The sequence below is a fragment of the Aethalodelphis obliquidens genome, unplaced genomic scaffold, assembly GCF_003676395.1.
Source record: "Aethalodelphis obliquidens isolate GAN/ISIS:26980383/991018 unplaced genomic scaffold, ASM367639v1 scaffold1, whole genome shotgun sequence".
Taxonomy (NCBI): Eukaryota; Metazoa; Chordata; class Mammalia; order Artiodactyla; family Delphinidae; genus Aethalodelphis; species Aethalodelphis obliquidens.
Window position 1 is genome coordinate 79820066 of NW_020837945.1, and position 12017 is coordinate 79832082.

Genomic DNA, 12017 nt, shown 5'->3' on the forward strand with positions numbered 1-12017 from the left:
TAAGGTTCAGAAACTTTAAATAGCTTTCTCAGGGTCAAATTAATATCAGGAATGGTGTTCAAGCTCAGCTTCTCTTTCCAACTGAAGAAAATATATAAGTCTAAGAAGAGGGGAAGAATAATATGCAGCTTCCATACTCTCTGTCCAGTCTTCCCTTTATCAGATTGATTTAAAGAAAAATAACTTAATATCTTTGTTACACATTTTCACAGTGAAAAGTAAGAGAAAAGGAAAGGATCCTAACACTATGGATACAACATTTATTTCCAGTGTGTACCTGTGAAGTCTATCAAAATGGAATGTAACTCAAAGAAGAAGCAAATTACAATTCTTGTGCAATCAAATCTTTATCTGCAGGTATTTGATGGACCTATAAGTAGACAAGGCAAATTGATATAATACCACAGAATCTTTAATCAGTGCATCAGACGGAAAAAGGGTGAAATGGATGATGATGGTGACTTCGTCTCTGACTGGGATGTAAAATGATTATGTTTTCACAGTCAAGTTAGATTAGTATGTGTAGATGGATTAAGTGGCTGTCTGGTGTTGTTGAAAAAGGGAAGTGAAGGCATCTCTGAATAAATATTTTTCACCTAAAACATTGCCTGAAATTCCACTATGAGGGAACCCAGTCAAACATTCCTTTGGGCAGAGAGTTTATATGAGAAATCCTGATATAACATCCTCAGGAGGCTGTGTGATGGAGGGAAAAGCATTCTGGCTTTTGAGGTCTGCTTTCTTGCTCTGCTGATTACTCATCCTGTGAACTGGGCAACAGGGCTGTTTTCTGCTCTGTAAAATGAGGAGTAGGAGCACTTGATCTCTGTGTCCCATCAGCATTACCATTGCTGTGGGTCTATGGGTGATCGGTGATCCTATCACTACAGTAGGCTGACCTGTCTCTAATTCCTCCCCTCCCTGATTCCCAGATTCTGTCCAACTATCGTCAGTGCTGTGTGGACCACTGGATGGCCAGGAGTTGGCAGTAGATTTGTGGAAATTATACGAATCAGGGAAATCCCAATTATTCCTATTTATTTCTCTCTACCCTTTTTTTTTTGGACATTTGACATGGATTTCTAGAGTATGTTTCCAGCTAGAAAGCATTTTTGCTGAGCCATAGTTTCATCTTCTTTAAAATGAAAATGCATACTATGTACTTACAGTGTCCATTGAAGACTTCTTTCGCCTTGCCTTAAGTAATAGGTGAGGTTTTAATGGGCATTGCATTTGTGACAGTGTTTAACAAGACTCCTGACACAATGTAGGCAGTGCAGGAAGTTAGTTTCCCCTCCCTACTTTTGCTTTTGCTGCAGATCAAGTAAAACCAACATATGTATCCTTATACAAAACTTGGCCTATACAAACATGCAGCATCTGACTTTTAATGGTTCCTCATGCCTGGAGAAATAAACCAATTATATTCTCCTGAGTCAACCACCTCTCAATAAACATGATTCCTTTTGCAGAGTTTGGTTTCTCCTATATGTGTGAGAGTGAGGCAGCATCTAATTAGAGCTAGGTTGCCTTAATGAGAAGTTGCTTGTCATTAAAACTCTCATCCTTGAATTGCCTGCCCTGATCTGGAGGCATCCACTTGGCCAAGGCTCCCGGTGCTTGCTGCCACCAAGAAATCTTGAATGGCTGGGGTTACAGGGTCTGACAGTGATGTCAGTTGCTGTATCTGATTTCATGTGACAGCTAATTAAACATTCATTCAGAAAAAAATAAAGAAGTTGTTGTCATAGTAATGACTGACTCCCTGAGCAGGATGCATACCCCCAATTGGAGTATGTGCCAAATATCAGTTTGTTGTGTACAATGTAGGAATAATTGAGACTGTACTTCAGGGAGAAAAAAATTTGATATGGACAGAGTTTCCTGTGCTTGTGCCATATTGCTTCCCCTCTGTGCAACCATGATTTTCCTCTGATTTCTATTTCCTTTTCCAAGAAGGTCACTTTTCAGGGATTTGTACACTTGTTAAGTGCATTCTGTGAAACTGATGTTGCAGGGGGCACACACATTACAACAGCAATGATGGTGGCGCTGTGGTGATGGTAGTAGAAAGCTGTGTCAGCCAAGGCACAAAAAGCCTACAATAAGCAGAAACCTCACAATACCACAACTATCAGCTGGACAGACTTATGTTTGAATCTTGATTCCTCAAACTTATAGCTTTATGGCCTTGGGCAAGTTATTTCATCTCTCCAAGCATTATTTTCCTCATATTTAAAATGAGAATAAATAAAACTACCTACTTTATGTAGTTGGTATGAGAATTAAATGAGGTAGTTTGTAAAGTGCTTGGCTCGGCAATGGCATGGGGTAACCACTCAGTGAATCGTAGCTGTTGTCATCTTATCTTGACAGGGGTGAAAGTGGTAATAATGTGATGTCCTTGATAATTTCACAAGGTCCACAAACTAAGAAAGCAAATTGGAAAGAGAATTTGGCATTAAAATCCAATCCCTTAAGCCTGAGGGGAAATATTGTGGTCTGAATCTTTCTGCTCTCACCCCCAATCTTACCAATTCAAAGCATCGTCCTCAGGGAACATTTGGTAAAAATGGTGGGTTGAAAAAAATGTACGTTGCTTTGCTCCATTCTCAAACTCCATTTAAACAACAGCGAAGAGAGGCCTCTTAAAAGGCAAAAATCCACAGGAGTGGAGAAAATGAAAAAAGACAAAGTTGCAAGCAACAAAATTTTAGGAAGTAAAATGCAAATGAATGGGTGCTAATTAACTTAGCAGCACAGAAAAAGCTGAATCTTAAACTAGCACTGGTAAAAGTTGAAAAAGAACTGATTTACATGCAGAACCCCTCAAAAACTTATGCATTCACACCAAGTTCCTCAGGACTTGGGAGTGAATAGACTTGCTTAAAAGTCTGTTTATGACACAGTTCTCTAGATCCCTTCCCTCACACCTTGCAGCCAGGTGTATACGCTCCCCTACTCTGGTAGAAGACTGGAGATGTATTCTCTGGATAGGATAAAATAGATACTCCCTGGACTACAGGATACTAGGCGCAGTTGATAGTACGGCACCATTCTGAAAACAAGGACAAGAAAACATGTGTCCTAAATATTGAGGTCTCCAGCCAGCTCTGCCAACACAGCTACAAGAATGGCAGCCAACCAGACTGTGTCCTCCAATATAAGACTGGAGGATTCGTCCCCAGAACTGTGATCAGCCTAAGAGGAAAGATTTACAGACATTGATATAAAATGGCCCAAGCTCATCATTAGAGTCCACAGTCAACAAGTCTCCCCACCCCCTTTAAGTCCAGAGCTACTAATAAACTTTCTTATGTCCTGTACTAGTAGGAAATGAGAAGGGAGGGGAGGGGAGGAAAAAGTGCAGTAATTTACAAAGGATCATGAATTAGAATCATTTCAGATTTCTCTCAACAGCTGCACAAGAAGCTAGAAGATCATGGAGGAGAGCCTTCAAAATTCTGAATGAAATGATTCCTAACTTAGACATCATACCCAACTATCAATCAGGTTTGAGAATAAAATAAAGACATCTTAAGAGATGCAAGTTCTCAAAAATTTTACCTGCAATATACTCTTTTTCAGAGAGCTGTTCTCTGCCAAAGAATGTACTTCCTTTAAGCAAGGGGGAAAACAACAAAAGAAAGAATGCCTCAAAAATATATAATTCTTCCCGAGTCGCCCACGCTGCTGTTGCGGGGTCCCCGAACCTCGGGCACCCGGGCTCCCTTCGCTCCGCCATGGCCCCCCGCCGCTGGGCAGGCCCCCAGCTGCTGAGCATCGGGCTGCTGGGCGCCCAGGCCCACGCGGAACCCACCACCGGGAGCGCCGTCCCCGCGCAGAGCCACCAGTGGATGGACTGCCATGCTTTCGAGTTCATGCAGCGCGCAGGGCAGGACCTGCGGAAGACGGCCTACAGTCTAGACGCGCGGACGGAGACCCTCCTGCTGCAGGCCCAGCGTCGGCCCCTGTGTGACCACTGAGGACCCTCGGCCGGCACTGTTCCCTCACCAATAAACACATGGCCCGGCAAAAAAAAAGAAAGAAAAAAAAGTATATATATATATGATTGATGGAATAACGGATGTTTCTGACCATTTTGAGACAAGAGCTGAATAGCTGGCAGAGATTTGGATGAATTAGTGTCATCTACATAGAAAAGTAAGCAAATTAAACAACAGCAACCAGACAGTCATTAGCTCTGGAGAAAAAAATAGTTATTTAGAAAGGAAAAGTGATCATTGAATACCACAGGATTCAGCTGGGAAGAGTGTTTACATAGTTGTAAAAGAAACAGAATATTGACCTAGCCCGAATTAAGAAGTAACTGTCATGAGAATATTTGGGTGGCTGGAAGGATGTGTATGTGTGATAACGGAGAAGGGAGAAAAACAAAAAATCAAGAAATAGCAATATCTGGAATAAATACGAAACTAAACCAGGCTAAAGCCCAGCTGAAATAGTTGAAAGAAATTGTCTCGGGGAGCGGACTGTCAAGTGGAGGGGAGTTACTCCTTTCTAAAACAAATCTGTGGAATCATCGACTTTAAATGTAAATATATAACCGATTAAAACAAGTGTACAAACTAAAAAGCAGAAGTAAACCTTCTCAGATGGGCCATGAGCTCTCTGCCTGTGGACTTCTCTGATTCTGATGGGTTGCTGAGCAAGCCCCAAATAGTATATTTTCCTCACCCATCACAGGAAGGGTATGAGAGAGGATGCATTTGGGAGTGTAGTTACACATACCTATCCTTATTATAGTGACTAATATTTAAAAACAATCACAGTTTTTATAAATGGAAACCCCACACAGTTTTTCCTAAGTATTTTTCCTTTGCTGCTTACCCTGGAATTCCTAGGTAGCTGCATCTCCAGTGAGTGGCTGGGAACTAAAAGACTGCCAGCAGAGACAGGGAGAAGTCAGGAGAAGCATCCAGACACCAGCAGGATGGTGGTTAGCAAGGTGGTAACAGCCAGTGGGCAGCAGAACGTAAATAACAGCAATAATAACTATTCACATGAGTGTGGAGCTTCTAATTTATGAAGGACATCCTTTTAAAAAAAACACATGCCCTAACTGAGGAGAGCACCATGTGTCTATTTAATAAGACACTGAAGTGTAGGTATTCTGGGTCCACAGCCCCATCTGGGCTCCCAGTCGAAAGCCAGGATGAACTGCAAGGCACGTAAGCCAGCCACATGGGATGTCCAGCCCATATGAGCTAGGTAATGCCAAGCCCAACTTCTATCTGACTGTCACCCCATGAGAATCCCCCAAGGGAGAATCACCCAGCTGGGCCTAGTTAGTCCAAAAAACAATGAAAGATAATAAATTTTTGCTTTAAGCCACTAAGATTTGGGGGGTGGTTTGTTATGCATCAACAAACGTTACAGTGATAATCTACTCCAGCCCTCTCATTTTCCCGATATGAAATCTAGAATGGGGGTGGCCAAGGTTTCAGAGCAGAGTGGTGGTTGAGTCAGGAACAGACTCAGGCCTCCAGACCCTCAGGCTGTGGATTCATCGCCAAAGCCGTTTAATCTATATGAAATCCTGCCGATGTTTTCTTCTCCTTCTCTTCCTGCTCCTCCTCTTCCTCCTCTCCTTCTTCTTGTAACTTTCAATTTTGATATTTCAAACTTACAGAAAATTTCAAGTATAGTTCAAGAGACTCCCATACACTTCACCCAGATGCGCCAGTTGTTCGCATTTTATTTACTTCATTTGCCAGTATTCTTTCAAAGAGAACATTTTCCCACAGGAAGGCTGCCCACAAAACTGACTCCTGCCAAGTGGTTAGTCACTGCTTAGATCATGGGAGTAGAAATGGGCACCTGGGAATGAGACGGGTGTAGGAGGAAATGCTGTGGAGAAAAGGGAGAGCAGGATCACTCAAGACCAGATTTTCTCCACTAAGACAGTCCCTGGGAGCAGTTCCCTAAACTGGTCTGACGTACTGCATACATGTTAAACTTGGAGTCTGAAGGCACAAGTTTGAACCTTGTCACTAACTATATGACCCAGAGTAAGTTTCCTTCTTGTCTCTGAGCTTTGGTTTTACCTTTCTTTATAAATTCAGATTACATAAACCTATGCATGTGAACCAGCTTAGTGAACGGTGCTAAGCAAACTAATTTTAGTCACCTGTATCTGGTAGAGTCACTTGGTGAGCTTTTCAAAAACTTTGATGTTATGGCTCCATCTCCAGAAATTCTTATTTAGATGGTCTGGGGTCCAAGCACTATAAGATTTGAAAACTCCTGGATAACTTTTAACGTGCTACTAAGGTTGAGAACCGCTGTGATAGGCAACAATGCCATCAGAGTATACTTACACTCTGGGAACCCTTCTGGACTAGATGTCCTCTGTCATGGCCCCTTTCCCACTTTTGGTGCCACTCTCCTCACCAAAGTAAAACCTTAGTTGGGAGTATCCTCTGTTCTAAGCCTGGTGTGCTTCATAGTTATTTGATCATCTCATTCCTGCATTGTTCATTTCTGTGTCCCTGATAATTCACACTGGTAAGATTGCTTCCTAGAAGTGCCTAGCAGATTCTCAATCGCTCCGTTACTAGTCAGAGTTGAGCCCTTGTGCACAGGTTTTCTGTTTCCACCGCAGAGTTCAACAGCTGTCATTCTTCCCCGATAGCTCTTTATACACCTAATTGCTGCCATACAGATCTATGTAATTTGGGATTGGCAGGAATTGTGACTCAAATGCAAATACCTTTGAAAAGAAGTGTGGTAGGGATTTTATATTCCTTGGTGGTCTTAGCAGGGCAAAAGAATACTTTCCCAGATGAGTGTAACTTTTCTTTTATTGCAAATATATTTTTCTATTTCCCTTTTCTTTTTTTTTTTTTTTTTTTTTTTACTATTGATACAAATATCCCAGAGATGAACTAGTTGCTACATTTTACAGTTTAAATCCTTCCTTTCCTCTTTTCCTCCCTTCTGCTTTCCGTCCTTCCTTCCTTGCTCTTTTCCTTCCTTTTTCCTTCCCTTCCTCCTCCTTCCCCACTCCCTTCCTCCCTCTGTTAAAAAAATATTCATGATACTTGTTAAAGATGACAAGGCAGACTTTATTCAAAGGGGACTATCATGATACTTGTAGGGACCACTGCAATGGAGTTTTACAGTAGAGGAGATTGGGCTCAACTTGATACAACAAAGAAAAGTGGGAACTTATAGCTAAGGAGCAGGGTGGAGATCAGTGATAGAAAATTACTAAGAGAAAACATCAGAGATAAGGGGGGATTCTGATGGCAGACAAGAATGATCAGATTTCACGTGGGGGATGGTGGAGGATGTGGATATGGAGGGAGATCAGGTATGGAGGATGGGGGATTCTAGCTAAACCAGCTTTGCAGGATTCTTGCTAAAATTAGACAATGTAAAGACAAACCCAGAGACCTAAAAGTCAGGGCCTACTTGGGAAGAGAAGTCAGAGGAGTCTGATCAGAGTTTGGTCAAGGAGAGAATCTTTGTCTCCTCTCTCCTCCTCTTTTCCTCCTTCCCTTCCTCTTTCCTTCCTTCCTCCCTTCCTACAAAGCGTTTACTGAGCACCTACCATGTATCTGGTGCTCTGTTGGGCACAGAAACTGGGCAGATCAATAAGGAAGTGTTCTGCCCTCTGTGGAACTCCTGGTCTAGGATTACAGAGCAACAAACACAATACAATTGGAAAGATGTTAAAATGGAATTATACAAACTTCTGCAGGATATGTTTGGGATATGTACAGAGACGATATTTTAGCTGAATTTGGAAGTATAGGCTAAAGATTTCTTCAGGCAGAGACTGGAGGAAAGACATTCTGGACAAGGGGACCGTAGGTGCAAAAGCCCACGGTGTGAACTGACAGGGTGTGTTAGGAGAATTGCCATGGTAGTTCAGAGAACAGAAGGGTTTTCTTGGGAGAGGAGGGATGATGGAGAGGGATTACTGTCTAGGACTGGCTAGTGGAAGAAATTCTTAGGGGGAACATCCGTCTTAATCCACTCTGGTCCAGGGTCTGTTTGGTCTCCCATTTCTCAGGTTCCCAAGCTCTATTTTCTTAGCATCTATCCAAGCCCACTTCTTCCTGCTCACCCATGTGTTCATTGTGTCCCTGGCACACCGGCCTCCTTCCTGTTCCTGACTGTAAACTCATGCTTGTCTCAGAGCTTTTGCTCTTGCTCTTCCCTTTGCCTGGAACTCCCAGATCTTGACACAGTTGCCTCCTCCTTCTCATTCAGGTCTCAATTCAAAGAGCACCACCTCACAGAGGCCTTCCCAGCCACTCCATCTGCAGTTATCCTCCCCCAATCCAGTCACCCTCCCTGAACTCACCTTGTAAAATTTCTCTATGACCTTCATTATTATATCAGTTGATCTTATTTGTTTGCTTGTTCATATGTTTATTGTCCATCTTCCTCTTCTAGAATAGAAAGTCCGTGAGGGCATCGCCTTTCTTATTTGCCTGCCAAATCCTCAGTGCAGGGCCAGTGCAGGGCCCTCGGTATGTGTTCAACAAATTTGCTAAATAGAGCAAGCTGGTGCGTAGTTTTGATTGCACTCATCCCTTCCAGGGACTGGAATACTCACATCCTCCACTCCCATTCCCAGAGTCAAGGTATCTCAAAAGGAAGGTCAGAATTGTTATTGATGAGTATGGGAAGAAAACAAAAAGAAACTGAGAGCCCTAAGGAATACCCTCCCTTGGCGAGGCCTGATGAAATGCCCCTGCACTGCAACAGAGAGCTTGTCTACCTACACCCAGCCCACAGGAGTCTCCCAGATCCTACTTGTTCCTCCCTCCGGGCTATGCTGGAGGCCCAGCTGCCTCTCTGCCCTCATTTTCCAGTTTGCCACACCCTGCCTTCCTGGTAGATTTTCTCTTTAGCTCTGTCAGTTCTATTGTCCTACTGCTGCAACTCCGATTGTGGAAGATGCCTCATCTTCACACTCTCAGGATTCGGGCCATGTGCACAAGGTCATCGCCAGGGTGAAGGGAGAGCATGTTTCATGCTCTGTGGGTACAACACTGAGTGAGAGGGGGCACAGGGCTGGAGCAAGGAGGGGAAACCAAGAGCAACTATAACCTGAGCCATTTGGCAGCTTCGTTAGTTGTTTTTTTCTAACAAACCTTGACGGTTTTAGTAGTGTCTTTTTTGTATATTTCAAAGCCAAGTAAATTCTACTAATGAAAGCATCTTCCAAGCCTCATTTTCTTTGGTTCAAAAGGAAATCAATTCAAAAAATATCTTTAAAAAAAAAAAAAAAAGCAAATAATCTAAGGAATGTGTTTATTTTATCTTGCTTCCAAGGAAGGAAGACTTTGCATCCGCTAAAGACAGTCATCTTTCTGGGCCTTGACTGTTCATGAGCAAATCCTATAACTAAAGGCACATTTCCATTTCAGCCTCCTAGACGGCCTTAATTACCTGGCAGAAATTTGCGGAAGGTGATGCCAAGTGATATTTGAACCTGTCATTTTCTTTTACTGTTTTGGGGATTCAGATATTTTCCACTCTAATGTGGCAAAATATTCAATCAGCTTAAATTATGCATGCACTCCAGATGAAGCCAGCTAGATGTCAGGAGCAATTCAATATGTTTTTGAATTTGGGAGACTGAAAGCCAGCAAGATAAAAGTTTAGAAGAGCTAGATACAAATCAACTTTGCAATATGGGGAAAAACAAGCATAGAAGTGAGAACACTTTTTCTCCCTGGTTGGACCAATTTCTGGGATCACTAGACAACTTTCATTAGTAACATTCTGGTAATAGTGAACACACAGTTTTAATTTCCAATGCCTGCTTTGAGTTTCTAGGTCTTCTTCATTTTTAAAAATAGATGTCAGGTAGCATGTTATATTTGTCACCCGCTTTGTGATCATGACAATATTGCCACTTCTGTGTGTCATTGCATTCATTTTTCAAGGGAGGAAACTTTGGCAGGGTCAAATTGACTCTATAGAGGTGGTTCTGGCACTCCTGGTTACCCTAAGTGGTATAATTAATTCTGGAATTCAAGAAACATCTACTATGTGACAGAAACTGAGCTAGGGTCAGCAAGAATGAAACATTGGCACTTCCTGCAAGCCATTCCTAAACTCTTAGTATGTGGTGAAGTCACTCTGATTCAAAGTAGACTGGGATAAGGGTCAGGGAGGCATGCAAACTAAGGGCTCCCGGTGGGAGCCTGGGGAAAGGAGGTCAATTACAAGTCAAGGAAGCAAGGAGAAGTCAGAGATTGTTAAGGATGTGTTAGATAAACGTACACAGGCAGGGCATGGTGTTCTAGACAGAAGAAACAGCTTGAGCAAAGGCCTGGCGTTGTACAAAATCCAGTGTGCTGTGGCACCAGCGAGTAAACCAGGGTGGTTGGAGACCTGGGGAGGAGGTGTTGAATGAGAGAAGGAGAGATGAGCAGAACACAGTAAACCTCAGAAAGGGCTATGGCAGACTTCGAGTGACAGACTGAAGGATTTGATCAATACCTAGTAGGTAAGAGAGAGCCACCTAAAGCTTCTGAGCAAAGGCATGACAGGCACTGCTGTTTTTGGAAGATAATTGGAGCTGTGGTGTCACAGGGCCTGGGCCCCCGGAAGTGGTTGTCAGAATGGTGTGGAGGACTGACACGCTCTACTGCTGACCCTGCACATTCGGCCACCCTGTTAAGTGGGGGACACTAGGGACAGAGATGCAAATCACATTGTCTTGTTTCAAGAAGTTCACAGTGGACTAAAGGCCATGTCCAACCTGCCTTTCTTTCAGGGAGGACTTCTCATATAACCGATGACTGTTTCTCTATAGCTAAGAACTAATCCTCAGAGAAAAAGTGAAAAATTCTGGCAGTCACCCAGAATTGGAAATTCTGGATAGATTGACATTTTGGAAAGCACCAAAAGGAGATTATGATTTTTCTTCTTTTCAAATATTTGCGAAAAACAAACATCAAAACCCATTTTTAAAGAGGGGATATCACCTTTATCGCCAATAATTTGGATTCGGGAAATCTGGGTTCTAATCCTGTGATTTATCTGCTCTGGACTTCATTTTCCTTACTTGTAAGGGATAATATACAGTCTTTCCTCTTCAAATGAGATGATGGATATTAAAGTATTGTGTCAACAATGGATATTGAAAAATTATTGTAAATGGTTAAATTTTTGGTAAAATCAAAGCTGCACTGGAAGATGCCTGTAGCAGGCGATGAATTGAGTTCTCCCATTCCCTTACCACACTGTTCAGAAGCTCAGAACTTGATACTTGTGACCACCCTATATATTTTCAACAATTTGTATCTCCCCAAACAGATTGTAAGTTCCACACTGATAAAGGAACCATGCCTGTTATTCATCAATATATCACAAGATATCTAGAACATTTCCTGGCACAGAGTAGGTACTCAATAGAGAGTGGCTGAATGAAATAAAATAATTAATGATTATGAGTGCCTTTCCTTTCCTATTAGATGCAGTCCTTTCATTTCTGGCCACTTAATTATCAGCCTACATTTACAATATCTTTTTTTCCACTAAAAGATTTGCTAAATATCTACTATGTGCTGGATATTATTTTAAGCCCTGAAGATAAAATGATGAGGAAAAAAATGACTGGGTGCCTGCTTTTATGGCGTTTGTAATGAATGCATTTTTATTACAATCAGCTTCACAAATCCTATCTTTTCCAAACTATTTCTATACATTATTATTTCTATTAAAATTATTTAAAGTTAAATAATTTTATGTCCTTGGGATCATTTGAAACATCTTAGAGTATCTCAAGTCCAAGCAAAAGAGAACTTTGTCATAAAGAATGATAACTGAGTTAAAAAAATTATATAGTACAACAATAATCAATATCCACACTACTGATATTTAAAAAAATAATTGTATCAGTTTTTTTTTAAGTGAATTTCAATTACTGACAGAGTCTTTTTTTTTTTTTTTTTTTTTTTTTTTTTTTTTTGCTGTACGCTTTTTTCTCACTGTTGTGGCCTCTCCCGTTGCGGAGCACAGGCTCC